Source organism: Lactuca virosa, chromosome 1, assembly GCF_052849685.1.
Source record: "Lactuca virosa cultivar CGN04683 chromosome 1, Lactuca_virosa_CGN04683_v6, whole genome shotgun sequence".
Lineage (NCBI taxonomy): Eukaryota > Viridiplantae > Streptophyta > Magnoliopsida > Asterales > Asteraceae > Lactuca > Lactuca virosa.
The window spans coordinates 263,281,996-263,305,337 of NC_136426.1; the positions used below are offsets into that span (position 1 = coordinate 263,281,996).

The 23,342-nt window shown below is 47.5% G+C and overlaps 67 non-coding genes across 67 annotated transcripts; all 67 read left to right on the forward strand.

Moving 5' to 3' along the window:
- Nucleotides 1-173: 173 nt before the first annotated feature.
- Nucleotides 174-292, forward strand: LOC145155394 (5S ribosomal RNA). The gene has a single exon (XR_013735837.1). It is a non-coding gene; the product is annotated as a 5S ribosomal RNA (ribosomal RNA).
- A 229-nt stretch (nt 293-521) lies between these two features.
- LOC145153906 (5S ribosomal RNA) lies at nt 522-640 on the forward strand. The gene has a single exon (XR_013734397.1). It is a non-coding gene; the product is annotated as a 5S ribosomal RNA (ribosomal RNA).
- A 231-nt stretch (nt 641-871) lies between these two features.
- Nucleotides 872-990, forward strand: LOC145156076 (5S ribosomal RNA). Its single transcript, XR_013736501.1, has one exon. It is a non-coding gene; the product is annotated as a 5S ribosomal RNA (ribosomal RNA).
- Nucleotides 991-1,218: 228 nt separating this feature from the next.
- LOC145154607 (5S ribosomal RNA) lies at nt 1,219-1,337 on the forward strand. The gene has a single exon (XR_013735074.1). It is a non-coding gene; the product is annotated as a 5S ribosomal RNA (ribosomal RNA).
- Nucleotides 1,338-1,564: 227 nt separating this feature from the next.
- Nucleotides 1,565-1,683, forward strand: LOC145143575 (5S ribosomal RNA). The gene has a single exon (XR_013724606.1). It is a non-coding gene; the product is annotated as a 5S ribosomal RNA (ribosomal RNA).
- Nucleotides 1,684-1,913: 230 nt separating this feature from the next.
- LOC145155755 (5S ribosomal RNA) lies at nt 1,914-2,032 on the forward strand. Its single transcript, XR_013736184.1, has one exon. It is a non-coding gene; the product is annotated as a 5S ribosomal RNA (ribosomal RNA).
- Nucleotides 2,033-2,261: 229 nt separating this feature from the next.
- LOC145149079 (5S ribosomal RNA) lies at nt 2,262-2,380 on the forward strand. Its single transcript, XR_013729940.1, has one exon. It is a non-coding gene; the product is annotated as a 5S ribosomal RNA (ribosomal RNA).
- A 228-nt stretch (nt 2,381-2,608) lies between these two features.
- On the forward strand, nt 2,609-2,727 carry LOC145149091 (5S ribosomal RNA). The gene has a single exon (XR_013729951.1). It is a non-coding gene; the product is annotated as a 5S ribosomal RNA (ribosomal RNA).
- A 230-nt stretch (nt 2,728-2,957) lies between these two features.
- Nucleotides 2,958-3,076, forward strand: LOC145149102 (5S ribosomal RNA). Its single transcript, XR_013729962.1, has one exon. It is a non-coding gene; the product is annotated as a 5S ribosomal RNA (ribosomal RNA).
- A 227-nt stretch (nt 3,077-3,303) lies between these two features.
- On the forward strand, nt 3,304-3,422 carry LOC145149114 (5S ribosomal RNA). The gene has a single exon (XR_013729973.1). It is a non-coding gene; the product is annotated as a 5S ribosomal RNA (ribosomal RNA).
- Nucleotides 3,423-3,651: 229 nt separating this feature from the next.
- Nucleotides 3,652-3,770, forward strand: LOC145153524 (5S ribosomal RNA). The gene has a single exon (XR_013734026.1). It is a non-coding gene; the product is annotated as a 5S ribosomal RNA (ribosomal RNA).
- Nucleotides 3,771-4,001: 231 nt separating this feature from the next.
- LOC145152681 (5S ribosomal RNA) lies at nt 4,002-4,120 on the forward strand. Its single transcript, XR_013733208.1, has one exon. It is a non-coding gene; the product is annotated as a 5S ribosomal RNA (ribosomal RNA).
- Nucleotides 4,121-4,348: 228 nt separating this feature from the next.
- On the forward strand, nt 4,349-4,467 carry LOC145143989 (5S ribosomal RNA). The gene has a single exon (XR_013725012.1). It is a non-coding gene; the product is annotated as a 5S ribosomal RNA (ribosomal RNA).
- A 229-nt stretch (nt 4,468-4,696) lies between these two features.
- LOC145143576 (5S ribosomal RNA) lies at nt 4,697-4,815 on the forward strand. Its single transcript, XR_013724607.1, has one exon. It is a non-coding gene; the product is annotated as a 5S ribosomal RNA (ribosomal RNA).
- A 230-nt stretch (nt 4,816-5,045) lies between these two features.
- Nucleotides 5,046-5,164, forward strand: LOC145155757 (5S ribosomal RNA). Its single transcript, XR_013736186.1, has one exon. It is a non-coding gene; the product is annotated as a 5S ribosomal RNA (ribosomal RNA).
- Nucleotides 5,165-5,393: 229 nt separating this feature from the next.
- On the forward strand, nt 5,394-5,512 carry LOC145149127 (5S ribosomal RNA). The gene has a single exon (XR_013729985.1). It is a non-coding gene; the product is annotated as a 5S ribosomal RNA (ribosomal RNA).
- A 229-nt stretch (nt 5,513-5,741) lies between these two features.
- LOC145149139 (5S ribosomal RNA) lies at nt 5,742-5,860 on the forward strand. Its single transcript, XR_013729996.1, has one exon. It is a non-coding gene; the product is annotated as a 5S ribosomal RNA (ribosomal RNA).
- Nucleotides 5,861-6,085: 225 nt separating this feature from the next.
- On the forward strand, nt 6,086-6,204 carry LOC145155396 (5S ribosomal RNA). The gene has a single exon (XR_013735839.1). It is a non-coding gene; the product is annotated as a 5S ribosomal RNA (ribosomal RNA).
- Nucleotides 6,205-6,433: 229 nt separating this feature from the next.
- On the forward strand, nt 6,434-6,552 carry LOC145153907 (5S ribosomal RNA). The gene has a single exon (XR_013734398.1). It is a non-coding gene; the product is annotated as a 5S ribosomal RNA (ribosomal RNA).
- A 231-nt stretch (nt 6,553-6,783) lies between these two features.
- On the forward strand, nt 6,784-6,902 carry LOC145156077 (5S ribosomal RNA). The gene has a single exon (XR_013736502.1). It is a non-coding gene; the product is annotated as a 5S ribosomal RNA (ribosomal RNA).
- A 228-nt stretch (nt 6,903-7,130) lies between these two features.
- LOC145154609 (5S ribosomal RNA) lies at nt 7,131-7,249 on the forward strand. Its single transcript, XR_013735076.1, has one exon. It is a non-coding gene; the product is annotated as a 5S ribosomal RNA (ribosomal RNA).
- A 227-nt stretch (nt 7,250-7,476) lies between these two features.
- On the forward strand, nt 7,477-7,595 carry LOC145143577 (5S ribosomal RNA). Its single transcript, XR_013724608.1, has one exon. It is a non-coding gene; the product is annotated as a 5S ribosomal RNA (ribosomal RNA).
- A 230-nt stretch (nt 7,596-7,825) lies between these two features.
- LOC145155758 (5S ribosomal RNA) lies at nt 7,826-7,944 on the forward strand. The gene has a single exon (XR_013736187.1). It is a non-coding gene; the product is annotated as a 5S ribosomal RNA (ribosomal RNA).
- A 229-nt stretch (nt 7,945-8,173) lies between these two features.
- LOC145149150 (5S ribosomal RNA) lies at nt 8,174-8,292 on the forward strand. Its single transcript, XR_013730007.1, has one exon. It is a non-coding gene; the product is annotated as a 5S ribosomal RNA (ribosomal RNA).
- Nucleotides 8,293-8,520: 228 nt separating this feature from the next.
- Nucleotides 8,521-8,639, forward strand: LOC145149162 (5S ribosomal RNA). The gene has a single exon (XR_013730018.1). It is a non-coding gene; the product is annotated as a 5S ribosomal RNA (ribosomal RNA).
- A 226-nt stretch (nt 8,640-8,865) lies between these two features.
- On the forward strand, nt 8,866-8,984 carry LOC145155397 (5S ribosomal RNA). Its single transcript, XR_013735840.1, has one exon. It is a non-coding gene; the product is annotated as a 5S ribosomal RNA (ribosomal RNA).
- A 229-nt stretch (nt 8,985-9,213) lies between these two features.
- Nucleotides 9,214-9,332, forward strand: LOC145153908 (5S ribosomal RNA). Its single transcript, XR_013734399.1, has one exon. It is a non-coding gene; the product is annotated as a 5S ribosomal RNA (ribosomal RNA).
- Nucleotides 9,333-9,563: 231 nt separating this feature from the next.
- LOC145156078 (5S ribosomal RNA) lies at nt 9,564-9,682 on the forward strand. Its single transcript, XR_013736503.1, has one exon. It is a non-coding gene; the product is annotated as a 5S ribosomal RNA (ribosomal RNA).
- A 228-nt stretch (nt 9,683-9,910) lies between these two features.
- LOC145154610 (5S ribosomal RNA) lies at nt 9,911-10,029 on the forward strand. Its single transcript, XR_013735077.1, has one exon. It is a non-coding gene; the product is annotated as a 5S ribosomal RNA (ribosomal RNA).
- A 227-nt stretch (nt 10,030-10,256) lies between these two features.
- On the forward strand, nt 10,257-10,375 carry LOC145149174 (5S ribosomal RNA). The gene has a single exon (XR_013730029.1). It is a non-coding gene; the product is annotated as a 5S ribosomal RNA (ribosomal RNA).
- Nucleotides 10,376-10,605: 230 nt separating this feature from the next.
- Nucleotides 10,606-10,724, forward strand: LOC145149185 (5S ribosomal RNA). The gene has a single exon (XR_013730040.1). It is a non-coding gene; the product is annotated as a 5S ribosomal RNA (ribosomal RNA).
- Nucleotides 10,725-10,953: 229 nt separating this feature from the next.
- Nucleotides 10,954-11,072, forward strand: LOC145144052 (5S ribosomal RNA). The gene has a single exon (XR_013725073.1). It is a non-coding gene; the product is annotated as a 5S ribosomal RNA (ribosomal RNA).
- A 228-nt stretch (nt 11,073-11,300) lies between these two features.
- LOC145154420 (5S ribosomal RNA) lies at nt 11,301-11,419 on the forward strand. Its single transcript, XR_013734892.1, has one exon. It is a non-coding gene; the product is annotated as a 5S ribosomal RNA (ribosomal RNA).
- Nucleotides 11,420-11,646: 227 nt separating this feature from the next.
- Nucleotides 11,647-11,765, forward strand: LOC145139100 (5S ribosomal RNA). Its single transcript, XR_013721830.1, has one exon. It is a non-coding gene; the product is annotated as a 5S ribosomal RNA (ribosomal RNA).
- Nucleotides 11,766-12,003: 238 nt separating this feature from the next.
- LOC145153149 (5S ribosomal RNA) lies at nt 12,004-12,122 on the forward strand. The gene has a single exon (XR_013733673.1). It is a non-coding gene; the product is annotated as a 5S ribosomal RNA (ribosomal RNA).
- A 230-nt stretch (nt 12,123-12,352) lies between these two features.
- LOC145154480 (5S ribosomal RNA) lies at nt 12,353-12,471 on the forward strand. The gene has a single exon (XR_013734952.1). It is a non-coding gene; the product is annotated as a 5S ribosomal RNA (ribosomal RNA).
- Nucleotides 12,472-12,700: 229 nt separating this feature from the next.
- On the forward strand, nt 12,701-12,819 carry LOC145149198 (5S ribosomal RNA). Its single transcript, XR_013730051.1, has one exon. It is a non-coding gene; the product is annotated as a 5S ribosomal RNA (ribosomal RNA).
- Nucleotides 12,820-13,047: 228 nt separating this feature from the next.
- On the forward strand, nt 13,048-13,166 carry LOC145156081 (5S ribosomal RNA). Its single transcript, XR_013736507.1, has one exon. It is a non-coding gene; the product is annotated as a 5S ribosomal RNA (ribosomal RNA).
- A 231-nt stretch (nt 13,167-13,397) lies between these two features.
- Nucleotides 13,398-13,515, forward strand: LOC145143301 (5S ribosomal RNA). The gene has a single exon (XR_013724348.1). It is a non-coding gene; the product is annotated as a 5S ribosomal RNA (ribosomal RNA).
- Nucleotides 13,516-13,742: 227 nt separating this feature from the next.
- LOC145149209 (5S ribosomal RNA) lies at nt 13,743-13,861 on the forward strand. The gene has a single exon (XR_013730062.1). It is a non-coding gene; the product is annotated as a 5S ribosomal RNA (ribosomal RNA).
- A 230-nt stretch (nt 13,862-14,091) lies between these two features.
- Nucleotides 14,092-14,210, forward strand: LOC145154221 (5S ribosomal RNA). Its single transcript, XR_013734704.1, has one exon. It is a non-coding gene; the product is annotated as a 5S ribosomal RNA (ribosomal RNA).
- A 230-nt stretch (nt 14,211-14,440) lies between these two features.
- LOC145137357 (5S ribosomal RNA) lies at nt 14,441-14,559 on the forward strand. Its single transcript, XR_013721004.1, has one exon. It is a non-coding gene; the product is annotated as a 5S ribosomal RNA (ribosomal RNA).
- Nucleotides 14,560-14,788: 229 nt separating this feature from the next.
- On the forward strand, nt 14,789-14,907 carry LOC145137580 (5S ribosomal RNA). The gene has a single exon (XR_013721133.1). It is a non-coding gene; the product is annotated as a 5S ribosomal RNA (ribosomal RNA).
- Nucleotides 14,908-15,137: 230 nt separating this feature from the next.
- LOC145154618 (5S ribosomal RNA) lies at nt 15,138-15,256 on the forward strand. The gene has a single exon (XR_013735085.1). It is a non-coding gene; the product is annotated as a 5S ribosomal RNA (ribosomal RNA).
- A 230-nt stretch (nt 15,257-15,486) lies between these two features.
- Nucleotides 15,487-15,605, forward strand: LOC145149220 (5S ribosomal RNA). Its single transcript, XR_013730073.1, has one exon. It is a non-coding gene; the product is annotated as a 5S ribosomal RNA (ribosomal RNA).
- Nucleotides 15,606-15,833: 228 nt separating this feature from the next.
- Nucleotides 15,834-15,952, forward strand: LOC145153150 (5S ribosomal RNA). The gene has a single exon (XR_013733674.1). It is a non-coding gene; the product is annotated as a 5S ribosomal RNA (ribosomal RNA).
- Nucleotides 15,953-16,183: 231 nt separating this feature from the next.
- LOC145143312 (5S ribosomal RNA) lies at nt 16,184-16,301 on the forward strand. The gene has a single exon (XR_013724358.1). It is a non-coding gene; the product is annotated as a 5S ribosomal RNA (ribosomal RNA).
- Nucleotides 16,302-16,528: 227 nt separating this feature from the next.
- Nucleotides 16,529-16,647, forward strand: LOC145149232 (5S ribosomal RNA). The gene has a single exon (XR_013730084.1). It is a non-coding gene; the product is annotated as a 5S ribosomal RNA (ribosomal RNA).
- Nucleotides 16,648-16,877: 230 nt separating this feature from the next.
- LOC145149245 (5S ribosomal RNA) lies at nt 16,878-16,996 on the forward strand. The gene has a single exon (XR_013730096.1). It is a non-coding gene; the product is annotated as a 5S ribosomal RNA (ribosomal RNA).
- Nucleotides 16,997-17,226: 230 nt separating this feature from the next.
- On the forward strand, nt 17,227-17,345 carry LOC145137365 (5S ribosomal RNA). Its single transcript, XR_013721005.1, has one exon. It is a non-coding gene; the product is annotated as a 5S ribosomal RNA (ribosomal RNA).
- A 228-nt stretch (nt 17,346-17,573) lies between these two features.
- On the forward strand, nt 17,574-17,691 carry LOC145146860 (5S ribosomal RNA). Its single transcript, XR_013727784.1, has one exon. It is a non-coding gene; the product is annotated as a 5S ribosomal RNA (ribosomal RNA).
- Nucleotides 17,692-17,918: 227 nt separating this feature from the next.
- On the forward strand, nt 17,919-18,037 carry LOC145149257 (5S ribosomal RNA). The gene has a single exon (XR_013730108.1). It is a non-coding gene; the product is annotated as a 5S ribosomal RNA (ribosomal RNA).
- A 230-nt stretch (nt 18,038-18,267) lies between these two features.
- On the forward strand, nt 18,268-18,386 carry LOC145149268 (5S ribosomal RNA). The gene has a single exon (XR_013730119.1). It is a non-coding gene; the product is annotated as a 5S ribosomal RNA (ribosomal RNA).
- A 230-nt stretch (nt 18,387-18,616) lies between these two features.
- LOC145146766 (5S ribosomal RNA) lies at nt 18,617-18,735 on the forward strand. Its single transcript, XR_013727694.1, has one exon. It is a non-coding gene; the product is annotated as a 5S ribosomal RNA (ribosomal RNA).
- Nucleotides 18,736-18,964: 229 nt separating this feature from the next.
- LOC145153151 (5S ribosomal RNA) lies at nt 18,965-19,083 on the forward strand. The gene has a single exon (XR_013733675.1). It is a non-coding gene; the product is annotated as a 5S ribosomal RNA (ribosomal RNA).
- Nucleotides 19,084-19,313: 230 nt separating this feature from the next.
- On the forward strand, nt 19,314-19,432 carry LOC145149279 (5S ribosomal RNA). Its single transcript, XR_013730130.1, has one exon. It is a non-coding gene; the product is annotated as a 5S ribosomal RNA (ribosomal RNA).
- Nucleotides 19,433-19,662: 230 nt separating this feature from the next.
- On the forward strand, nt 19,663-19,781 carry LOC145149291 (5S ribosomal RNA). Its single transcript, XR_013730141.1, has one exon. It is a non-coding gene; the product is annotated as a 5S ribosomal RNA (ribosomal RNA).
- A 227-nt stretch (nt 19,782-20,008) lies between these two features.
- On the forward strand, nt 20,009-20,127 carry LOC145153153 (5S ribosomal RNA). The gene has a single exon (XR_013733677.1). It is a non-coding gene; the product is annotated as a 5S ribosomal RNA (ribosomal RNA).
- A 231-nt stretch (nt 20,128-20,358) lies between these two features.
- On the forward strand, nt 20,359-20,477 carry LOC145143013 (5S ribosomal RNA). The gene has a single exon (XR_013724074.1). It is a non-coding gene; the product is annotated as a 5S ribosomal RNA (ribosomal RNA).
- Nucleotides 20,478-20,706: 229 nt separating this feature from the next.
- LOC145138337 (5S ribosomal RNA) lies at nt 20,707-20,825 on the forward strand. Its single transcript, XR_013721452.1, has one exon. It is a non-coding gene; the product is annotated as a 5S ribosomal RNA (ribosomal RNA).
- A 230-nt stretch (nt 20,826-21,055) lies between these two features.
- On the forward strand, nt 21,056-21,174 carry LOC145153154 (5S ribosomal RNA). The gene has a single exon (XR_013733678.1). It is a non-coding gene; the product is annotated as a 5S ribosomal RNA (ribosomal RNA).
- Nucleotides 21,175-21,403: 229 nt separating this feature from the next.
- On the forward strand, nt 21,404-21,522 carry LOC145154423 (5S ribosomal RNA). The gene has a single exon (XR_013734894.1). It is a non-coding gene; the product is annotated as a 5S ribosomal RNA (ribosomal RNA).
- Nucleotides 21,523-21,752: 230 nt separating this feature from the next.
- On the forward strand, nt 21,753-21,871 carry LOC145149303 (5S ribosomal RNA). Its single transcript, XR_013730152.1, has one exon. It is a non-coding gene; the product is annotated as a 5S ribosomal RNA (ribosomal RNA).
- Nucleotides 21,872-22,100: 229 nt separating this feature from the next.
- On the forward strand, nt 22,101-22,219 carry LOC145138349 (5S ribosomal RNA). Its single transcript, XR_013721456.1, has one exon. It is a non-coding gene; the product is annotated as a 5S ribosomal RNA (ribosomal RNA).
- A 229-nt stretch (nt 22,220-22,448) lies between these two features.
- Nucleotides 22,449-22,567, forward strand: LOC145146347 (5S ribosomal RNA). The gene has a single exon (XR_013727295.1). It is a non-coding gene; the product is annotated as a 5S ribosomal RNA (ribosomal RNA).
- Nucleotides 22,568-22,797: 230 nt separating this feature from the next.
- LOC145142025 (5S ribosomal RNA) lies at nt 22,798-22,916 on the forward strand. Its single transcript, XR_013723117.1, has one exon. It is a non-coding gene; the product is annotated as a 5S ribosomal RNA (ribosomal RNA).
- A 229-nt stretch (nt 22,917-23,145) lies between these two features.
- On the forward strand, nt 23,146-23,264 carry LOC145147654 (5S ribosomal RNA). The gene has a single exon (XR_013728551.1). It is a non-coding gene; the product is annotated as a 5S ribosomal RNA (ribosomal RNA).
- The last annotated feature ends 78 nt before the right edge of the window (nt 23,265-23,342 follow it).

Genomic DNA, 23,342 nt, shown 5'->3' on the forward strand with positions numbered 1-23,342 from the left:
GTTTTTTTTTTCTTGCTATTTCTATGCTCGGGTGGCCTCCGTTTCATGGTTCATGGTCTTCGTATTTTTGGAACGGAGCCGATCGGTCACGTGGGTCCCACGCCTCGCGTACGAAAACAAAGGAGGTTCTGCGTCTTTTAAGACATACAAGCAATAAGCATGGATAGTATTTCGGGTGCGATCATACCAGCACTAATGCACCGGATCCCATCAGAACTCCGCAGTTAAGCGTGCTTGGGCGAGAGTAGTACTAGGATGGGTGACCCCCTGGGAAGTCTTCGTGTTGCACCCCCCTTTTTCGTTGTCCGCTTGCGTTTTTTTAGATTTTACGTGCGGTTTTTTTTTGTTTTTTTTTCTTTCTTGCTATTTCTATGCTCGGGTGGCCTCCGCTTCATGGTTGATGGTTTTCGTATTTTTGGAACGGAGCCGATCGGTCACGTGGGTTCCACGCCTCGCGTACGAAAACAAAGGAGGTTCTGCGTCTTTTAAGACATAAAAGCAATAAGCATGGATAGTATTTCGGGTGCGATCATACCAGCACTAATGCACCGGATCCCATCAGAACTCCGCAGTTAAGCGTGCTTGGGCGAGAGTAGTACTAGGATGGGTGACCCCCCGGGAAGTCCTCGTGTTGCACCCCCCCTTTTTCGTTGTCTGTTTGCGTTTTTTTAGATTTTACGTGCGGTTTTTTTTTGTTTTTTTTTTCTTTCTTGCTATTTCTATGCTCGGGTGGCCTCCGCTTCATGGTTGATGGTTTTCGTATTTTTGGAACGGAGCGGATCGGTCACGTGGGTTCCACGCCTCGCGTACGAAAACAAAGGAGGTTCTGCGTCTTTTAAGACATAAAAGCAATAAGCATGGATAGTATTTCGGGTGCGATCATACCAGCACTAATGCACCGGATCCCATCAGAACTCTGCAGTTAAGCGTGCTTGGGCGAGAGTAGTACTTGGATGGGTGACCCCCTGGGAAGTCCTCGTGTTGCACCCCCCCTTTTTCGTTGTCCGTTTGCGTTTTTTTAGATTTTACGTGCGGTTTTTTTTTCGTTTTTTTTTTCTTGCTATTTCTATGCTCGGGTGGCCTCCGTTTCAAGGTTCATGGTCTTCGTATTTTTGGAACGGAGCCGATCGGTCACGTGGGTCCCACGACTCGCGTACGAAAACAAAGGAGGTTCTGTGTCTTTTAAGACATACAAGCAATAAGCATGGACAGTATTTCGGGTGTGATCATACCAGCACTAATGCACCGGATCCCATCAGAACTCCGCAGTTAAGCGTGCTTGGGCGAGAGTAGTACTAGGATGGGTGACCCCATGGGAAGTCCTCGTGTTGCACCCCCTTTTTCGTTGTCCGTTTGCGTTTTTTTAGATTTTACGTGCGTTTTTTTTTGTTTTTTTTTCTTTCTTGCTATTTCTATGCTCGGGTGGCCTCCGCTTCATGGTTGATGGTCTTCGTATTTTTGGAACGGAGCGGATCGGTCACGTGGGTCCCACGCCTCGCGTACGAAAACAAAGGAGTTTCTGCGTCTTTTAAGACATACAAGCAATAAGCATGGATAGTATTTTGGGTGCGATCATACCAGCACTAATGCACCGGATCCCATCAGAACTCCGCAGTTAAGCGTGCTTGGGCGAGAGTAGTACTAGGATGGGTGACCCCCTGGGAAGTCCTCATGTTGCACCCCCCTTTTTCGTTGTCCGTTTGCGTTTTTTTAGATTTTACGTGCGGTTTTTTTTTGTTTTTTTTTTCTTTCTTGCTATTTCTATCCTCGGGTGGCCTCCGTTTCATGGTTCGTGGTCTTCGTATTTTTGGAACGGAGCCGATCGGTCACGTGGGTCCCACGCCTCGCGTACGAAAACAAAGGAGGTTCTGCGTCTTTTAAGACATACAAGCAATAAGCATGGATAGTATTTCGGGTGCGATCAGACCAGCACTAATGCACCGGATCCCATCAGAACTCCGCAGTTAAGCGTGCTTGGGCGAGAGTAGTACTAGGATGGGTGACCCCCTGGGAAGTCCTCGTGTTGCACCCCCCTTTTTCGTTGTCCGTTTGCGTTTTTTTAGATTTTACGTGCGGTTTTTTTTTGTTTTTTTTTCTTACTTGCTATTTCTATGCTCGGGTGGCCTCCGTTTCATGGTTCATGGTCTTCGTATTTTTGGAACGGAGCCGATCGGTCACGTGGGTCCCACGCCTCGCGTACGAAAACAAAGGAGGTTCTGCGTCTTTTAAGACATACAAGCAATAAGCATGGATAGTATTTCGGGTGCGATCATACCAGCACTAATGCACCGGATCCCATCAGAACTCCGCAGTTAAGCGTGCTTGGGCGAGAGTAGTACTAGGATGGGTGACCCCCTGGGAAGTCCTCGTGTTGCACCCCCTTTTTCGTTGTCCGTTTGCGTTTTTTTAGATTTTACGTGCTGTTTTTTTTTGTTTTTTTTTCTTTCTTGCTATTTCTATGCTCGGGTGGCCTCCGTTTCATGGTTCATGGTCTTCGTATTTTTGGAACGGAGCCGATCGGTCACGTGGGTCCCACGCCTCGCGTACGAAAACAAAGGAGGTTCTGCGTCTTTTAAGACATACAAGCAATAAGCATGGATAGTATTTCGGGTGCGATCATACCAGCACTAATGCACCGGATCCCATCAGAACTCCGCAGTTAAGCGTGCTTGGGCGAGAGTAGTACTAGGATGGGTGACCCCCTGGGAAGTCCTCGTGTTGCACCCCCCTTTTTCGTTGTCCGTTTGCGTTTTTTTAGATTTTACGTGCTGTTTTTTTTTGTTTTTTTTTTCTTTCTTGCTATTTCTATGCTCGGGTGGCCTCCGCTTCATGGTTGATGGTTTTCGTATTTTTGGAACGGAGCCGATCGGTCACGTGGGTTCCACGCCTCGCGTACGAAAACAAAGGAGGTTCTGCGTCTTTTAAGACATACAAGCAATAAGCATGGATAGTATTTCGGGTGCGATCATACCAGCACTAATGCACCGGATCCCATCAGAACTCCGCAGTTAAGCGTGCTTGGGCGAGAGTAGTACTAGGATGGGTGACCCCCTGGGAAGTCCTCGTGTTGCACCCCCCCTTTTTCGTTGTCCGTTTGCGTTTTTTTAGATTTTACGTGCGGTTTTTTTTTGTTTTTTTTTTCTTGCTATTTCTATGCTCGGGTGGCCTCCGTTTCATGGTTCATGGTCTTCGTATTTTTGGAACGGAGCCGATCGGTCACGTGGGTCCCACGCCTCGCGTACGAAAACAAAGGAGGTTCTGCGTCTTTTAAGACATACAAGCAATAAGCATGGATAGTATTTCGGGTGCGATCATACCAGCACTAATGCACCGGATCCCATCAGAACTCCGCAGTTAAGCGTGCTTGGGCGAGAGTAGTACTAGGATGGGTGACCCCCTGGGAAGTCCTCGTGTTGCACCCCCCTTTTTCGTTGTCCGCTTGCGTTTTTTTAGATTTTACGTGCGGTTTTTTTTTGTTTTTTTTTCTTTCTTGCTATTTCTATGCTCGGGTGGCCTCCGCTTCATGGTTGATGGTTTTCGTATTTTTGGAACGGAGCCGATCGGTCACGTGGGTTCCACGCCTCGCGTACGAAAACAAAGGAGGTTCTGCGTCTTTTAAGACATAAAAGCAATAAGCATGGATAGTATTTCGGGTGCGATCATACCAGCACTAATGCACCGGATCCCATCAGAACTCCGCAGTTAAGCGTGCTTGGGCGAGAGTAGTACTAGGATGGGTGACCCCCTGAGAAGTCCTCGTGTTGCACCCCCCCTTTTTCGTTGTCCGTTTGCGTTTTTTTAGATTTTACGTGCGGTTTTTTTTTGTTTTTTTTTTCTTTCTTGCTATTTCTATGCTCGGGTGGCCTCCGCTTCATGGTTGATGGTTTTCGTATTTTTGGAACGGAGCGGATCGGTCACGTGGGTTCCACGCCTCGCGTACGAAAACAAAGGAGGTTCTGCGTCTTTTAAGACATAAAAGCAATAAGCATGGATAGTATTTAGGGTGCGATCATACCAGCACTAATGCACCGGATCCCATCAGAACTCCGCAGTTAAGCGTGCTTGGGCGAGAGTAGTACTTGGATGGGTGACCCCCTGGGAAGTCCTCGTGTTGCACCCCCCCTTTTTCGTTGTCCGTTTGCGTTTTTTTAGATTTTACGTGCGGTTTTTTTTTCGTTTTTTTTTTCTTGCTATTTCTATGCTCGGGTGGCCTCCGTTTCAAGGTTCATGGTCTTCGTATTTTTGGAACGGAGCCGATCGGTCACGTGGGTCCCACGACTCGCGTACGAAAACAAAGGAGGTTCTGTGTCTTTTAAGACATACAAGCAATAAGCATGGACAGTATTTCGGGTGTGATCATACCAGCACTAATGCACCAGATCCCATCAGAACTCCGCAGTTAAGCGTGCTTGGGCGAGAGTAGTACTAGGATGGGTGACCCCATGGGAAGTCCTCGTGTTGCACCCCCTTTTTCGTTGTCCGTTTGCGTTTTTTTAGATTTTACGTGCGTTTTTTTTTTTGTTTTTTTTTCTTTCTTGCTATTTCTATGCTCGGGTGGCCTCCGCTTCATGGTTGATGGTCTTCGTATTTTTGGAACGGAGCGGATCGGTCACGTGGGTCCCACGCCTCGCGTACGAAAACAAAGGAGTTTCTGCGTCTTTTAAGACATACAAGCAATAAGCATGGATAGTATTTTGGGTGCGATCATACCAGCACTAATGCACCGGATCCCATCAGAACTCCGCAGTTAAGCGTGCTTGGGCGAGAGTAGTACTAGGATGGGTGACCCCCTGGGAAGTCCTCATGTTGCACCCCCCTTTTTCGTTGTCCGTTTGCGTTTTTTTAGATTTTACGTGCGGTTTTTTTTTGTTTTTTTTTTCTTTCTTGCTATTTCTATCCTCGGGTGGCCTCCATTTCATGGTTCGTGGTCTTCGTATTTTTGGAACGGAGCCGATCGGTCACGTGGGTCCCACGCCTCGCGTACGAAAACAAAGGAGGTTCTGCGTCTTTTAAGACATACAAGCAATAAGCATGGATAGTATTTCGGGTGCGATCAGACCAGCACTAATGCACCGGATCCCATCAGAACTCCGCAGTTAAGCGTGCTTGGGCGAGAGTAGTACTAGGATGGGTGACCCCCTGGGAAGTCCTCGTGTTGCACCCCCCTTTTTCGTTGTCCGTTTGCGTTTTTTTAGATTTTACGTGCGGTTTTTTTTTGTTTTTTTTTCTTACTTGCTATTTCTATGCTCGGGTGGCCTCCGTTTCATGGTTCATGGTCTTCGTATTTTTGGAACGGAGCCGATCGGTCACGTGGGTCCCACGCCTCGCGTACGAAAACAAAGGAGGTTCTGCGTCTTTTAAGACATACAAGCAATAAGCATGGATAGTATTTCGGGTGCGATCATACCAGCACTAATGCACCGGATCCCATCAGAACTCCGCAGTTAAGCGTGCTTGGGCGAGAGTAGTACTAGGATGGGTGACCCCCTGGGAAGTCCTCGTGTTGCACCCCCCTTTTTCGTTGTCCGTTTTCGTTTTTTTAGATTTTACGTGCTGTTTTTTTTTGTTTTTTTTTCTTTCTTGCTATTTCTATGCTCGGGTGGCCTCCGCTTCATGGTTGATGGTTTTCGTATTTTTGGAACGGAGCCGATCGGTCACGTGGGTTCCACGCCTCGCGTACGAAAACAAAGGAGGTTCTGCGTCTTTTAAGACATAAAAGCAATAAGCATGGATAGTATTTCGGGTGCGATCATACCAGCACTAATGCACCGGATCCCATCAGAACTCCGCAGTTAAGCGTGCTTGGGCGAGAGTAGTACTAGGATGGGTGACCCCCTGGGAAGTCCTCGTGTTGCACCCCCCTTTTTCGTTGTCCGTTTGCGTTTTTTTAGATTTTACGTGCGGTTTTTTTTGTTTTTTTTTTCTTGCTATTTCTATGCTCGGGTGGCCTCCGTTTCATGGTTCATGGTCTTCGTATTTTTGGAACGGAGCCGATCGGTCACGTGGGTCCCACGCCTCGCGTACGAAAACAAAGGAGGTTCTGCGTCTTTTAAGACATACAAGCAATAAGCATGGATAGTATTTCGGGTGCGATCATACCAGCACTAATGCACCGGATCCCATCAGAACTCCGCAGTTAAGCGTGCTTGGGCGAGAGTAGTACTAGGATGGGTGACCCCCTGGGAAGTCTTCGTGTTGCACCCCCCTTTTTCGTTGTCCGCTTGCGTTTTTTTAGATTTTACGTGCGGTTTTTTTTTGTTTTTTTTTCTTTCTTGCTATTTCTATGCTCGGGTGGCCTCCGCTTCATGGTTGATGGTTTTCGTATTTTTGGAACGGAGCCGATCGGTCACGTGGGTTCCACGCCTCGCGTACGAAAACAAAGGAGGTTCTGCGTCTTTTAAGACATAAAAGCAATAAGCATGGATAGTATTTCGGGTGCGATCATACCAGCACTAATGCACCGGATCCCATCAGAACTCCGCAGTTAAGCGTGCTTGGGCGAGAGTAGTACTAGGATGGGTGACCCCCCGGGAAGTCCTCGTGTTGCACCCCCCCTTTTTCGTTGTCTGTTTGCGTTTTTTTAGATTTTACGTGCGGTTTTTTTTTGTTTTTTTTTTCTTTCTTGCTATTTCTATGCTCGGGTGGCCTCCGCTTCATGGTTGATGGTTTTCGTATTTTTGGAACGGAGCGGATCGGTCACGTGGGTTCCACGCCTCGCGTACGAAAACAAAGGAGGTTCTGCGTCTTTTAAGACATAAAAGCAATAAGCATGGATAGTATTTCGGGTGCGATCATACCAGCACTAATGCACCGGATCCCATCAGAACTCTGCAGTTAAGCGTGCTTGGGCGAGAGTAGTACTTGGATGGGTGACCCCCTGGGAAGTCCTCGTGTTGCACCCCCCCTTTTTCGTTGTCCGTTTGCGTTTTTTTAGATTTTACGTGCGGTTTTTTTTTCGTTTTTTTTTTCTTGCTATTTCTATGCTCGGGTGGCCTCCGTTTCAAGGTTCATGGTCTTCGTATTTTTGGAACGGAGCCGATCGGTCACGTGGGTCCCACGACTCGCGTACGAAAACAAAGGAGGTTCTGTGTCTTTTAAGACATACAAGCAATAAGCATGGACAGTATTTCGGGTGTGATCATACCAGCACTAATGCACCGGATCCCATCAGAACTCCGCAGTTAAGCGTGCTTGGGCGAGAGTAGTACTAGGATGGGTGACCCCATGGGAAGTCCTCGTGTTGCACCCCCTTTTTCGTTGTCCGTTTGCGTTTTTTTAGATTTTACGTGCGTTTTTTTTTGTTTTTTTTTCTTTCTTGCTATTTCTATGCTCGGGTGGCCTCCGCTTCATGGTTGATGGTCTTCGTATTTTTGGAACGGAGCGGATCGGTCACGTGGGTCCCACGCCTCGCGTACGAAAACAAAGGAGTTTCTGCGTCTTTTAAGACATACAAGCAATAAGCATGGATAGTATTTTGGGTGCGATCATACCAGCACTAATGCACCGGATCCCATCAGAACTCCGCAGTTAAGCGTGCTTGGGCGAGAGTAGTACTAGGATGGGTGACCCCCTGGGAAGTCCTCATGTTGCACCCCCCTTTTTCGTTGTCCGTTTGCGTTTTTTTAGATTTTACGTGCGGTTTTTTTTTGTTTTTTTTTTCTTTCTTGCTATTTCTATCCTCGGGTGGCCTCCGTTTCATGGTTCGTGGTCTTCGTATTTTTGGAACGGAGCCGATCGGTCACGTGGGTCCCACGCCTCGCGTACGAAAACAAAGGAGGTTCTGCGTCTTTTAAGACATACAAGCAATAAGCATGGATAGTATTTCGGGTGCGATCAGACCAGCACTAATGCACCGGATCCCATCAGAACTCCGCAGTTAAGCGTGCTTGGGCGAGAGTAGTACTAGGATGGGTGACCCCCTGGGAAGTCCTCGTGTTGCACCCCCCTTTTTCGTTGTCCGTTTGCGTTTTTTTAGATTTTACGTGCGGTTTTTTTTTGTTTTTTTTTCTTACTTGCTATTTCTATGCTCGGGTGGCCTCCGTTTCATGGTTCATGGTCTTCGTATTTTTGGAACGGAGCCGATCGGTCACGTGGGTCCCACGCCTCGCGTACGAAAACAAAGGAGGTTCTGCGTCTTTTAAGACATACAAGCAATAAGCATGGATAGTATTTCGGGTGCGATCATACCAGCACTAATGCACCGGATCCCATCAGAACTCCGCAGTTAAGCGTGCTTGGGCGAGAGTAGTACTAGGATGGGTGACCCCCTGGGAAGTCCTCGTGTTGCACCCCCTTTTTCGTTGTCCGTTTGCGTTTTTTTAGATTTTACGTGCTGTTTTTTTTTGTTTTTTTTTCTTTCTTGCTATTTCTATGCTCGGGTGGCCTCCGCTTCATGGTTGATGGTTTTCGTATTTTTGGAACGGAGCCGATCGGTCACGTGGGTTCCACGCCTCGCGTACGAAAACAAAGGAGGTTCTGCGTCTTTTAAGAAATAAAAGCAATAAGCATGGATAGTATTTCGGGTGCGATCATACCAGCACTAATGCACCGGATCCCATCAGAACTCCGCAGTTAAGCGTGCTTGGGCGAGAGTAGTACTAGGATGGGTGACCCCCTGGGAAGTCCTCGTGTTGCACCCCCCCTTTTTCGTTGTCCGTTTGCGTTTTTTTAGATTTTACGTGCGGTTTTTTTTGTTTTTTTTTTCTTGCTATTTCTATGCTCGGGTGGCCTCCGTTTCATGGTTCATGGTCTTCGTATTTTTGGAACGGAGCCGATCGGTCACGTGGGTCCCACGCCTCGCGTACGAAAACAAAGGAGGTTCTGCGTCTTTTAAGACATACAAGCAATAAGCATGGATAGTATTTCGGGTGCGATCATACCAGCACTAATGCACCGGATCCCATCAGAACTCCGCAGTTAAGCGTGCTTGGGCGAGAGTAGTACTAGGATGGGTGACCCCCTGGGAAGTCTTCGTGTTGCACCCCCCTTTTTCGTTGTCCGCTTGCGTTTTTTTAGATTTTACGTGCGGTTTTTTTTTGTTTTTTTTTCTTTCTTGCTATTTCTATGCTCGGGTGGCCTCCGCTTCATGGTTGATGGTTTTCGTATTTTTGGAACGGAGCCGATCGGTCACGTGGGTTCCACGCCTCGCGTACGAAAACAAAGGAGGTTCTGCGTCTTTTAAGACATAAAAGCAATAAGCATGGATAGTATTTCGGGTGCGATCATACCAGCACTAATGCACCGGATCCCATCAGAACTCCGCAGTTAAGCGTGCTTGGGCGAGAGTAGTACTAGGATGGGTGACCCCCCGGGAAGTCCTCGTGTTGCACCCCCCCTTTTTCGTTGTCTGTTTGCGTTTTTTTAGATTTTACGTGCGGTTTTTTTTTGTTTTTTTTTTCTTTCTTGCTATTTCTATGCTCGGGTGGCCTCCGCTTCATGGTTGATGGTTTTCGTATTTTTGGAACGGAGCGGATCGGTCACGTGGGTTCCACGCCTCGCGTACGAAAACAAAGGAGGTTCTGCGTCTTTTAAGACATAAAAGCAATAAGCATGGATAGTATTTCGGGTGCGATCATACCAGCACTAATGCACCGGATCCCATCAGAACTCTGCAGTTAAGCGTGCTTGGGCGAGAGTAGTACTTGGATGGGTGACCCCCTGGGAAGTCCTCGTGTTGCACCCCCCCTTTTTCGTTGTCCGTTTGCGTTTTTTTAGATTTTACGTGCGGTTTTTTTTTCGTTTTTTTTTTCTTGCTATTTCTATGCTCGGGTGGCCTCCGTTTCAAGGTTCATGGTCTTCGTATTTTTGGAACGGAGCCGATCGGTCACGTGGGTCCCACGACTCGCGTACGAAAACAAAGGAGGTTCTGTGTCTTTTAAGACATACAAGCAATAAGCATGGACAGTATTTCGGGTGTGATCATACCAGCACTAATGCACCGGATCCCATCAGAACTCCGCAGTTAAGCGTGCTTGGGCGAGAGTAGTACTAGGATGGGTGACCCCATGGGAAGTCCTCGTGTTGCACCCCCTTTTTCGTTGTCCGTTTGCGTTTTTTTAGATTTTACGTGCGTTTTTTTTTGTTTTTTTTTCTTTCTTGCTATTTCTATGCTCGGGTGGCCTCCGCTTCATGGTTGATGGTCTTCGTATTTTTGGAACGGAGCGGATCGGTCACGTGGGTCCCACGCCTCGCGTACGAAAACAAAGGAGTTTCTGCGTCTTTTAAGACATACAAGCAATAAGCATGGATAGTATTTTGGGTGCGATCATACCAGCACTAATGCACCGGATCCCATCAGAACTCCGCAGTTAAGCGTGCTTGGGCGAGAGTAGTACTAGGATGGGTGACCCCCTGGGAAGTCCTCGTGTTGCACCCCCCTTTTTCGTTGTCCGTTTGCGTTTTTTTAGATTTTACGTGCGGTTTTTTTTTGTTTTTTTTTTCTTTCTTGCTATTTCTATCCTCGGGTGGCCTCCGTTTCATGGTTCGTGGTCTTCGTATTTTTGGAACGGAGCCGATCGGTCACGTGGGTCCCACGCCTCGCGTACGAAAACAAAGGAGGTTCTGCGTCTTTTAAGACATACAAGCAATAAGCGTGGATAGTATTTCGGGTGCGATCATACCAGCACTAATGCACCGGATCCCATCAGAACTCCGCAGTTAAGCGTGCTTGGGCGAGAGTAGTACTAGGATGGGTGACCCCCTGGGAAGTCCTCGTGTTGCACCCCCCTTTTTCGTTGTCCGTTTGCGTTTTTTTAGATTTTACGTGCGGTTTTTTTTTGTTTTTTTTTCTTTCTTGCTATTTCTATGCTCGGGTGGCCTCCGTTTCATGGTTCATGGTCTTCGTATTTTTGGAACGGAGCCGATCGGTCACGTGGGTCCCACGCCTCGCGTACGAAAACAAAGGAGGTTCTGCGTCTTTTAAGACATACAAGCAATAAGCATGGATAGTATTTCGGGTGCGATCATACCAGCACTAATGCACCGGATCCCATCAGAACTCCGCACTTAAGCGTGCTTGGGCGAGAGTAGTACTAGGATGGGTGACCCCCTGGGAAGTCCTCGTGTTGCACCCCCCTTTTTCGTTGTCCGTTTGCGTTTTTTTAGATTTTACGTGCTGTTTTTTTTGTTTTTTTTTCTTTCTTGCTATTTCTATGCTCGGGTGGCCTCCGCTTCATGGTTGATGGTTTTCGTATTTTTGGAACGGAGCCGATCGGTCACGTGGGTTCCACGCCTCGCGTACGAAAACAAAGGAGGTTCTGCGTCTTTTAAGACATAAAAGCAATAAGCATGGATAGTATTTCGGGTGCGATCATACCAGCACTAATGCACCGGATCCCATCAGAACTCCGCAGTTAAGCGTGCTTGGGCGAGAGTAGTACTAGGATGGGTAACCCCCTGGGAAGTCCTCGTGTTGCACCCCCCCTTTTTCGTTGTCCGTTTGCGTTTTTTTAGATTTTACGTGCGGTTTTTTTTTGTTTTTTTTTTCTTGCTATTTCTATGCTCGGGTGGCCTCCGTTTCATGGTTCATGGTCTTCGTATTTTTGGAACGGAGCCGATCGGTCACGTGGGTCCCACGCCTCGCGTACGAAAACAAAGGAGGTTCTGCGTCTTTTAAGACATACAAGCAATAAGCATGGATAGTATTTCGGCTGCGATCATACCAGCACTAATGCACCGGATCCCATCAGAACTCCGCAGTTAAGCGTGCTTGGGCGAGAGTAGTACTAGGATGGGTGACCCCCTGGGAAGTCCTCGTGTTGCACCCTCCCCCCCCCCTTTTTCGTTGTCCGTTTGCGTTTTTTTAGATTTTACGTGCGTTTTTTTTTTGTTTTTTTTTTCTTTCTTGCTATTTCTATGCTCGGGTGGCCTCCGCTTCATGGTTCATGGTCTTTGTATTTTTGGAACGGAGCCGATCGGTCACGTGGGTCCCACGCCTCGCGTACGAAAACAAAGGAGGTTCTGCGTCTTTTAAGACATACAAGCAATAAGCATGGATAGTATTTCGGGTGCGATCATACCAGCACTAATGCACCGGATCCCATCAGAACTCCGCAGTTAAGCGTGCTTGGGCGAGAGTAGTACTAGGATGGGTGACCCCATGGGAAGTCCTCGTGTTGCACCCCCCTTTTTCGTTGTCCGTTTGCGTTTTTTTAGATTTTACGTGCGGTTTTTTTTTTGTTTTTTTTTCTTTCTTGCTATTTCTATGCTCGGGTGGCCTCCGCTTCATGGTTCATGGTCTTTGTATTTTTGGAACGGAGCCGATCGGTCACGTGGGTCCCACGCCTCGCGTACGAAAACAAAGGAGGTTCTGCGTCTTTTAAGACATACAAGCAATACGCATGGATAGTATTTCGGGTGCGATCATACCAGCACTAATGCACCGGATCCCATCAGAACTCCGCAGTGAAGCGTGCTTGGGCGAGAGTAGTACTAGGATGGGTGACCCCCTGGGAAGTCCTCGTGTTGCACCCCCCTTTTTCGTTATCCGTTTGCGTTTTTTTAGATTTTACGTGCGGTTTTTTTTTGTTTTTTTTTCTTTCTTTCCATTTCTATGCTCGGGTGGCCTCCGCTTCATGGTTGATGGTTTTCGTATTTTTGGAACGGAGCCGATCGGTCACGTGGGTTCCACGCCTCGCGTACGAAAACAAAGGAGGTTCTGCGTCTTTTAAGACATAAAAGCAATAATCATGGATCGTATTTCGGGTGCGATCATACCAGCACTAATGCACCGGATCCCATCAGAACTCCGCAGTTAAGCGTGCTTGGGCGAGAGTAGTACTAGGATGGGTGACCCCCTGGGAAGTCCTCGTGTTGCACCCCCCCTTTTTCGTTGTCCGTTTGCGTTTTTTTAGATTTTACGTGCGGTTTTTTTTTTTGTTTTTTTTTCTTGCTATTTCTATGCTCGGGTGGCCTCCGTTTCATGGTTCATGGTCTTCGTATTTTTGGAACGGAGCCGATCGGTCACGTGGGTCCCACGCCTCGCGTACGAAAACAAAGGAGGTTCTGTGTCTTTTAAGACATACAAGCAATAAGCATGGACAGTATTTCGGGTGCGATCATACCAGCACTAATGCACCGGATCCCATCAGAACTCCGCAGTTAAGCGTGCTTGGGCGAGAGTAGTACTAGCATGGGTGACCCCATGGGAAGTCCTCGTGTTGCACCCCCCTTTTTCGTTGTCCGTTTGCGTTTTTTTAGATTTTACGTGCGGTTTTTTTTTTGTTTTTTTTTTCTTTCTTGCTATTTCTATGCTCGGGTGGCCTCCGCTTCATGGTTGATGGTCTTCGTATTTTTGGAACGGAGCTGATCGGTCACGTGGGTCCCACGCTTCGCGTACGAAAACAAAGGAGGTTCTGCGTCTTTTAAGACATACAAGCAATAAGCATGGATAGTATTTCGGGTGCGATCATACCAGCACTAATGCACCGGATCCCATCAGAACTCCGCAGTTAAGCGTGCTTGGGCGAGAGTAGTACTAGGATGGGTGACCCCTGGGAAGTCCTCGTGTTGCACCCCCCCTTTTTTGTTGTCCGTTTGCGTTTTTTTAGATTTTACGTGCGGTTTTTTTTTGTTTTTTTTTTCTTGCTATTTCTATGCTCGGGTGGCCTCCGTTTCATGGTTCATGGTCTTCGTATTTTTGGAACGGAGCCGATCGGTCACGTGGGTCCCACGCCTCGCGTACGAAAACAAAGGAGGTTCTGCGTCTTTTAAGACATACAAGCAATAAGCATGGATAGTATTTCGGGTGCGATCATACCAGCACTAATGCACCGGATCCCATCAGAACTCCGCAGTTAAGCGTGCTTGGGCGAGAGTAGTACTAGGATGGGTGACCCCCTGGGAAGTCCTCGTGTTGCACCCCCCTTTTTCGTTGTCCGTTTGCGTTTTTTTAGATTTTACGTGCGGTTTTTTTTTTGTTTTTTTTTCTTTCTTGCTAATTCTATGCTCGGGTGGCCTCCGTTTCATGGTTCATGGTCTTTGTATTTTTGGAACGGAGCCGATCGGTCACGTGGGTCCCACGCCTCGCGTACGAAAACAAAGGAGGTTCTGCGTCTTTTAAGACATACAAGCAATAAGCATGGATAGTATTTCGGGTGCGATCATACCAGCACTAATGCACCGGATCCCATCAGAACTCCGCAGTTAAGCGTGCTTGGGCGAGAGTAGTACTAGGATGGGTGACCCCCTGGGAAGTCCTTGTGTTGCACCCCCCTTTTTCGTTATCCGTTTGCGTTTTTTTAGATTTTACGTGCGGTTTTTTTTTTGTTTTTTTTTCTTTCTTTCTATTTCTATGCTCGGGTGGCCTCCGCTTCATGGTTGATGGTTTTCGTATTTTTGGAACGGAGCCGATCGGTCACGTGGGTTCCACGCCTCGCGTACGAAAACAAAGGAGGTTCTGCGTCTTTTAAGACATAAAAGCAATAAGCATGGATCGTATTTCGGGTGCGATCATACCAGCACTAATGCACCGGATCCCATCAGAACTCCGCAGTTAAGCGTGCTTGGGCGAGAGTAGTACTAGGATGGGTGACCCCCTGGAAAGTCCTCGTGTTGCACCCCCCCTTTTTCGTTGTCCGTTTGCGTTTTTTTTAGATTTTACGTGCGGTTTTTTTTTTGTTTTTTTTTTCTTGCTATTTCTATGCTCGGGTGGCCTCCGTTTCATGGTTCATGGTCTTCGTATTTTTGGAACGGAGCCGATCGGTCACGTGGGTCCCACGCCTCGCGTACGAAAACAAAGGAGGTTCTGTGTCTTTTAAGACATACAAGCAATAAGCATGGACAATATTTCGGGTGCGATCATACCAGCACTAATGCACCGGATCCCATCAGAACTCCGCAGTTAAGCGTGCTTGGGTGAGAGTAGTACTAGGATGGGTGACCCCATGGGAAGTCCTCGTGTTGCACCCCCCTTTTTCGTTGTCCGTTTGCGTTTTTTTAGATTTTACGTGCGGTTTTTTTTTGTTTTTTTTTTCTTTCTTGCTATTTCTATGCTCGGGTGGCCTCCGCTTCATGGTTCATGGTCTTTGTATTTTTGGAACGGAGCCGATCGGTCACGTGGGTCCCACGCCTCGCGTACGAAAACAAAGGAGGTTCTGCGTCTTTTAAGACATACAAGCAATACGCATGGATAGTATTTCGGGTGCGATAATACCAGCACTAATGCACCGGATCCCATCAGAACTCCGCAGTTAAGCGTGCTTGGGCGAGAGTAGTACTAGGATGGGTGACCCCCTGGGAAGTCCTCGTGTTGCACCCCCCCTTTTTCGTTATCCGTTTGCGTTTTTTTAGATTTTACGTGCGGTTTTTTTTTGTTTTTTTTTCTTTCTTTCTATTTCTATGCTCGGGTGGCCTCCGCTTCATGGTTGATGGTTTTCGTATTTTTGGAACGGAGCCGATCGGTCACGTGGGTTCCACGCCTCGCGTACGAAAACAAAGGAGGTTCTGCGTCTTTTAAGACATAAAAGCAATAAGCATGGATCGTATTTCGGGTGCGATCATACCAGCACTAATGCACCGGATCCCATCAGAACTCCGCAGTTAAGCGTGCTTGGGCGAGAGTAGTACTAGGATGGGTGACCCCCTGGGAAGTCCTCGTGTTGCACCCCCCCTTTTTCGTTGTCCGTTTGCGTTTTTTTAGATTTTACGTGCGGTTTTTTTTTTTGTTTTTTTTTCTTGCTATTTCTATGCTCGGGTGGCCTCCGTTTCATGGTTCATGGTCTTCGTATTTTTGGAACGGAGCCGATCGGTCACGTGGGTCCCACGCCTCGCGTACGAAAACAAAGGAGGTTCTGTGTCTTTTAAGACATACAAGCAATAAGCATGGACAGTATTTCGGGTGCGATCATACCAGCACTAATGCACCGGATCCCATCAGAACTCCGCAGTTAAGCGTGCTTGGGCGAGAGTAGTACTAGGATGGGTGACCCCATGGGAAGTCCTCGTGTTGCACCCCCCTTTTTCGTTGTCCGTTTGCGTTTTTTTAGATTTTACGTGCGGTTTTTTTTTTGTTTTTTTTTTCTTTCTTGCTATTTCTATGCTCGGGTGGCCTCCGCTTCATGGTTGATGGTCTTCGTATTTTTGGAACGGAGCTGATCGGTCACGTGGGTCCCACGCTTCGCGTACGAAAACAAAGGAGGTTCTGCGTCTTTTAAGACATACAAGCAATAAGCATGGATAGTATTTCGGGTGCGATCATACCAGCACTAATGCACCGGATCCCATCAGAACTCCGCAGTTAAGCGTGCTTGGGCGAGAGTAGTACTAGGATGGGTGACCCCTGGGAAGTCCTCGTGTTGCACCCCCCCTTTTTCGTTGTCCGTTTGCGTTTTTTTAGATTTTACGTGCGGTTTTTTTTTGTTTTTTTTTTCTTGCTATTTCTATGCTCGGGTGGCCTCCGTTTCATGGTTCATGGTCTTCGTATTTTTGGAACGGAGCCGATCGGTCACGTGGGTCCCACGCCTCGCGTACGAAAACAAAGGAGGTTCTGCGTCTTTTAAGACATACAAGCAATAAGCATGGATAGTATTTCGGGTGCGATCATACCAGCACTAATGCACCGGATCCCATCAGAACTCCGCAGTTAAGCGTGCTTGGGCGAGAGTAGTACTAGGATGGGTGACCCCCTGGGAAGTCCTCGTGTTGCACCCCCCTTTTTCGTTGTCCGTTTGCGTTTTTTTAGATTTTACGTGCGGTTTTTTTTTTGTTTTTTTTTCTTTCTTGCTAATTCTATGCTCGGGTGGCCTCCGTTTCATGGTTCATGGTCTTTGTATTTTTGGAACGGAGCCGATCGGTCACGTGGGTCCCACGCCTCGCGTACGAAAACAAAGGAGGTTCTGCGTCTTTTAAGACATACAAGCAATAAGCATGGATAGTATTTCGGGTGCGATCATACCAGCACTAATGCACCGGATCCCATCAGAACTCCGCAGTTAAGCGTGCTTGGGCGAGAGTAGTACTAGGATGGGTGACCCCCTGGGAAGTCCTCGTGTTGCACCCCCCTTTTTCGTTATCCGTTTGCGTTTTTTTAGATTTTACGTGCGGTTTTTTTTTTGTTTTTTTTTCTTTCTTTCTATTTCTATGCTCGGGTGGCCTCCGCTTCATGGTTGATGGTTTTCGTATTTTTGGAACGGAGCCGATCGGTCACGTGGGTTCCACGCCTCGCGTACGAAAACAAAGGAGGTTCTGCGTCTTTTAAGACATAAAAGCAATAAGCATGGATCGTATTTCGGGTGCGATCATACCAGCACTAATGCACCGGATCCCATCAGAACTCCGCAGTTAAGCGTGCTTGGGCGAGAGTAGTACTAGGATGGGTGACCCCCTGGAAAGTCCTCGTGTTGCACCCCCCCTTTTTCGTTGTCCGTTTGCGTTTTTTTTAGATTTTACGTGCGGTTTTTTTTTTGTTTTTTTTTCTTGCTATTTCTATGCTCGGGTGGCCTCCGTTTCATGGTTCATGGTCTTCGTATTTTTGGAACGGAGCCGATCGGTCACGTGGGTCCCACGACTCGCGTACGAAAACAAAGGAGGTTCTGCGTCTTTTAAGACATACAAGCAATAAGCATGGATAGTATTTCGGGTGCGATCATACCAGCACTAATGCACCGGATCCCATCAGAACTCCGCAGTTAAGCGTGCTTGGGTGAGAGTAGTACTAGGATGGGTGACCCCTGGGAAGTCCTCGTGTTGCACCCCCCCTTTTTCGTTGTCCGTTTGCGTTTTTTTAGATTTTACGTGCGGTTTTTTTTTGTTTTTTTTTTCTTGCTATTTCTATGCTCGGGTGGCCTCCGTTTCATGGTTCATGGTCTTCGTATTTTTGGAACGGAGCCGATCGGTCACGTGGGTCCCACGCCTCGCGTACGAAAACAAAGGAGGTTCTGCGTCTTTTAAGACATACAAGCAATAAGCATGGATAGTATTTCGGGTGCGATCATACCAGCACTAATGCACCGGATCCCATCAGAACTCCGCAGTTAAGCGTGCTTGGGCGAGAGTAGTACTAGGATGGGTGACCCCCTGGGAAGTCCTCGTGTTGCACCCCCCTTTTTCGTTGTCCGTTTGCGTTTTTTTAGATTTTACGTGCGGTTTTTTTTTGTTTTTTTTTTCTTTCTTGCTAATTCTATGCTCGGGTGGCCTCCGTTTCATGGTTCATGGTCTTTGTATTTTTGGAACGGAGCCGATCGGTCACGTGGGTCCCACGCCTCGCGTACGAAAACAAAGGAGGTTCTGCGTCTTTTAAGACATACAAGCAATAAGCATGGATAGTATTTCGGGTGCGATCATACCAGCACTAATGCACCGGATCCCATCAGAACTCCGCAGTTAAGCGTGCTTGGGCGAGAGTAGTACTAGGATGGGTGACCCCCTGGGAAGTCCTCGTGTTGCACCCCCCTTTTTCGTTATCCGTTTGCGTTTTTTTAGATTTTACGTGCGGTTTTTTTTTTGTTTTTTTTTCTTTCTTTCTATTTCTATGCTCGGGTGGCCTCCGCTTCATGGTTGATGGTTTTCGTATTTTTGGAACGGAGCCGATCGGTCACGTGGGTTCCACGCCTCGCGTACGAAAACAAAGGAGGTTCTGCGTCTTTTAAGACATAAAAGCAATAAGCATGGATCGTATTTCGGGTGCGATCATACCAGCAATAATGCACCGGATCCCATCAGAACTCCGCAGTTAAGCGTGCTTGGGCGAGAGTAGTACTAGGATGGGTGACCCCCTGGAAAGTCCTCGTGTTGCACCCCCCCTTTTTCGTTGTCCGTTTGCGTTTTTTTTAGATTTTACGTGCGGTTTTTTTTTTGTTTTTTTTTTCTTGCTATTTCTATGCTCGGGTGGCCTCCGTTTCATGGTTCATGGTCTTCGTATTTTTGGAACGGAGCCGATCGGTCACGTGGGTCCCACGCCTCGCGTACGAAAACAAAGGAGGTTCTGTGTCTTTTAAGACATACAAGCAATAAGCATGGACAGTATTTCGGGTGCGATCATACCAGCACTAATGCACCGGATCCCATCAGAACTCCGCAGTTAAGCGTGCTTGGGCGAGAGTAGTACTAGGATGGGTGACCCCATGGGAAGTCCTCGTGTTGCACCCCCCTTTTTCGTTGTCCGTTTGCGTTTTTTTAGATTTTACGAGCGGTTTTTTTTTGTTTTTTTTTTCTTTCTTGCTATTTCTATGCTCGGGTGGCCTCCGCTTCATGGTTCATGGTCTTTGTATTTTTGGAACGGAGCCGATCGGTCACGTGGGTCCCACGCCTCGCGTACGAAAACAAAGGAGGTTCTGCGTCTTTTAAGACATACAAGCAATACGCATGGATAGTATTTCGGGTGCGATCATACCAGCACTAATGCACCGGATCCCATCAGAACTCCGCAGTTAAGCGTGCTTGGGCGAGAGTAGTACTAGGATGGGTGACCCCCTGGGAAGTCCTCGTGTTGCACCCCCCCTTTTTCGTTATCCGTTTGCGTTTTTTTAGATTTTACGTGCGGTTTTTTTTTGTTTTTTTTTCTTTCTTTCTATTTCTATGCTCGGGTGGCCTCCGCTTCATGGTTGATGGTTTTCGTATTTTTGGAACGGAGCCGATCGGTCACGTGGGTTCCACGCCTCGCGTACGAAAACAAAGGAGGTTCTGCGTCTTTTAAGACATAAAAGCAATAAGCATGGATCGTATTTCGGGTGCGATCATACCAGCACTAATGCACCGGATCCCATCAGAACTCCGCAGTTAAGCGTGCTTGGGCGAGAGTAGTACTAGGATGGGTGACCCCCTGGGAAGTCCTCGTGTTGCACCCCCCCTTTTTCGTTGTCCGTTTGCGTTTTTTTAGATTTTACGTGCGGTTTTTTTTTGTTTTTTTTTTCTTGCTATTTCTATGCTCGGGTGGCCTCCGTTTCATGGTTCATGGTCTTCGTATTTTTGGAACGGAGCCGATCGGTCACGTGGATCCCACGCCTCGCGTACGAAAACAAAGGAGGTTCTGTGTCTTTTAAGACATACAAGCAATAAGCATGGACAGTATTTCGGGTGCGATCATACCAGCACTAATGCACCGGATCCCATCAGAACTCCGCAGTTAAGCGTGCTTGGGCGAGAGTAGTACTAGGATGGGTGACCCCATGGGAAGTCCTCGTGTTGCACCCCCCTTTTTCGTTGTCCGTTTGCGTTTTTTTAGATTTTACGTGCGGTTTTTTTTTTGTTTTTTTTTTCTTTCTTGCTATTTCTATGCTCGGGTGGCCTCCGCTTCATGGTTGATGGTCTTCGTATTTTTGGAACGGAGCTGATCGGTCACGTGGGTCCCACGCTTCGCGTACGAAAACAAAGGAGGTTCTGCGTCTTTTAAGACATACAAGCAATAAGCATGGATAGTATTTCTGGTGCGATCATACCAGCACTAATGCACCGGATCCCATCAGAACTCCGCAGTTAAGCGTGCTTGGGCGAGAGTAGTACTAGGATGGGTGACCCCCTGCGAAGTCCTCGTGTTGCACCCCCTTTTTCGTTGTCCGTTTGCGTTTTTTTAGATTTTACGTGCGGTTTTTTTTTGTTTTTTTTTTCTTTTTTGCTATTTCTATGCTCGGGTGGCCTCCGTTTCATGGTTCATGGTCTTCGTATTTTTGGAACGGAGCCGATCGGTCACGTGGGTCCCACGCCTCGCGTACGAAAACAAAGGAGGTTCTGCGTCTTTTAAGACATACAAGCAATAAGCATGGATAGTATTTCGGGTGCGATCATACCAGCACTAATGCACCGGATCCTATCAGAACTCCGCAGTTAAGCGTGCTTGGGCGAGAGTAGTACTAGGATGGGTGACCCCCTGGGAAGTCCTCGTGTTGCACCCCCCTTTTTCGTTGTCCGTTTGCGTTTTTTTAGATTTTACGTGCGGTTTTTTTTTTGTTTTTTTTTCTTTCTTGCTATTTCTATGCTCGGGTGGCCTCCGTTTCATGGTTCATGGTCTTTGTATTTTTGGAACGGAGTCGATCGGTCACGTGGGTCCCACACCTCGCGTACGAAAACAAAGGAGGTTCTGCGTCTTTTAAGACATACAAGCAATAAGCATGGATAGTATTTCGGGTGCGATCATACCAGCACTAATGCACCGGATCCCATCAGAACTCCGCAGTTAAGCGTGCTTGGGCGAGAGTAGTACTAGGATGGGTGACCCCATGGGAAGTCCTCGTGTTGCACCCCCTTTTTCGTTGTCCGTTTGCGTTTTTTTTAGATTTTACGTGCGGTTTTTTTTTTGTTTTTTTTCTTTCTTGCTATTTCTATGCTCGGGTGGCCTCCGCTTCATGGTTGATGGTCTTCGTATTTTTGGAACGGAGCCGATCGGTCACGTGGGTCCCACGCCTCGCGTACGAAAACAAAGGAGGTTCTGCGTCTTTTAAGACATACAAGCAATACGCATGGATAGTATTTCGGGTGCGATCATACCAGCACTAATGCACCGGATCCCATCAGAACTCCGCAGTTAAGCGTGCTTGGGCGAGAGTAGTACTAGGATGGGTAACCCCCTGGGAAGTCCTCGTGTTGCACCCCCCTTTTTCGTTGTCCGTTTGCGTTTTTTTAGATTTTACGTGCGGTTTTTTTTTTGTTTTTTTTTCTTTCTTTCTATTTCTATGCTCGGGTGGCCTCCGCTTCATGGTTGATGGTTTTCGTATTTTTGGAACGGAGCCGATCGGTCACGTGGGTTCCACGCCTCGCGTACGAAAACAAAGGAGGTTCTGCGTCTTTTAAGACATAAAAGCAATAAGCATGGATCGTATTTCGGGTGCGATCATACCAGCACTAATGCACCGGATCCCATCAGAACTCCGCAGTTAAGCGTGCTTGGGCGAGAGTAGTACTAGGATGGGTGACCCCCTGGGAAGTCCTCGTGTTGCACCCCCTTTTTCGTTGTCCGTTTGCGTTTTTTTAGATTTTACGTGCGTTTTTTTTTTTGTTTTTTTTTCTTTCTTGCTATTTCTATGCTCGGGTGGCCTCCGTTTCATGGTTCATGGTCTTCGTATTTTTGGAACGGAGCCGATCGGTCACGTGGGTCCCACGCCTCGCGTACGAAAACAAAGGAGGTTCTGCGTCTTTTAAGACATACAAGCAATAAGCATGGATAGTATTTCGGGTGCGATCATACCAGCACTAATGCACCGGATCCTATCAGAACTCCGCAGTTAAGCGTGCTTGGGCGAGAGTAGTACTAGGATGGGTGACCCCCTGGGAAGTCCTCGTGTTGCACCCCCCTTTTTCGTTGTCCGTTTGCGTTTTTTTAGATTTTACGTGCGGTTTTTTTTTGTTTTTTTTTCTTTCTTGCTATTTCTATGCTCGGGTGGCCTCCGCTTCATGGTTGATGGTTTTCGTATTTTTGGAACGGAGCCGATCGGTCACGTGGGTTCCACGCCTCGCGAACGAAAACAAAGGAGGTTCTGCGTCTTTTAAGACATACAAGCAATAAGCATGGATAGTATTTCGGGTGCGATCATACCAGCACTAATGCACCGGATCCCATCAGAACTCCGCAGTTAAGCGTGCTTGGGTTAGAGTAGTACTAGGATGGGTGACCCCCTGGGAAGTCCTCGTGTTGCACCCCCCTTTTTCGTTGTCCGTTTGCGTTTTTTTAGATTTTACGTGCGGTTTTTTTTTTGTTTTTTTTTCTTTCTTGCTATTTCTATGCTCGGGTGGCCTCCGTTTCATGGTTCATGGTCTTCGTATTTTTGGAACGGAGCCGATCGGTCACGTGGGTCCCACGCCTCGCGTACGAAAACAAAGGAGGTTCTGCGTCTTTTAAGACATACAAGCAATAAGCATGGATAGTATTTCGGGTGCGATCATACCAGCACCAATGCACCGGATCCCATCAGAACTCCGCAGTTAAGTGTGCTTGGACGAGAGTAGTACTAGGATGGGTGACCCCCTGGGAAGTCCTCGTGTTGCACCCCCCTTTTTCGTTGTCCGTTTGCGTTTTTTTAGATTTTACGTGCGGTTTTTTTTTGTTTTTTTTTCTTTCTTGCTATTTCTATGCTCGGGTGGCCTCCGCTTCATGGTTGATGGTTTTCGTATTTTTGGAACGGAGCCGATCGGTCACGTGGGTTCTACGCCTCGCGTACGAAAACAAAGGAGGTTCTGCGTCTTTTAAGACATAAAAGCAATAAGCATGGATAGTATTTCGGGTGCGATCATACCAGCACTAATGCACCGGATCCCATCAAAACTCCGCCGTTAAGCGTGCTTGGGCGAGAGTAGTACTAGGATGGGTGACCCTCTGGGAATTCCTCGTGTTGCACCCCCCTTTTTCGTTGTCCGTTTGCGTTTTTTTAGATATTACGTGCGGTTTTTTTTTGTTTTTTTTTTCTTGCTATTTCTAT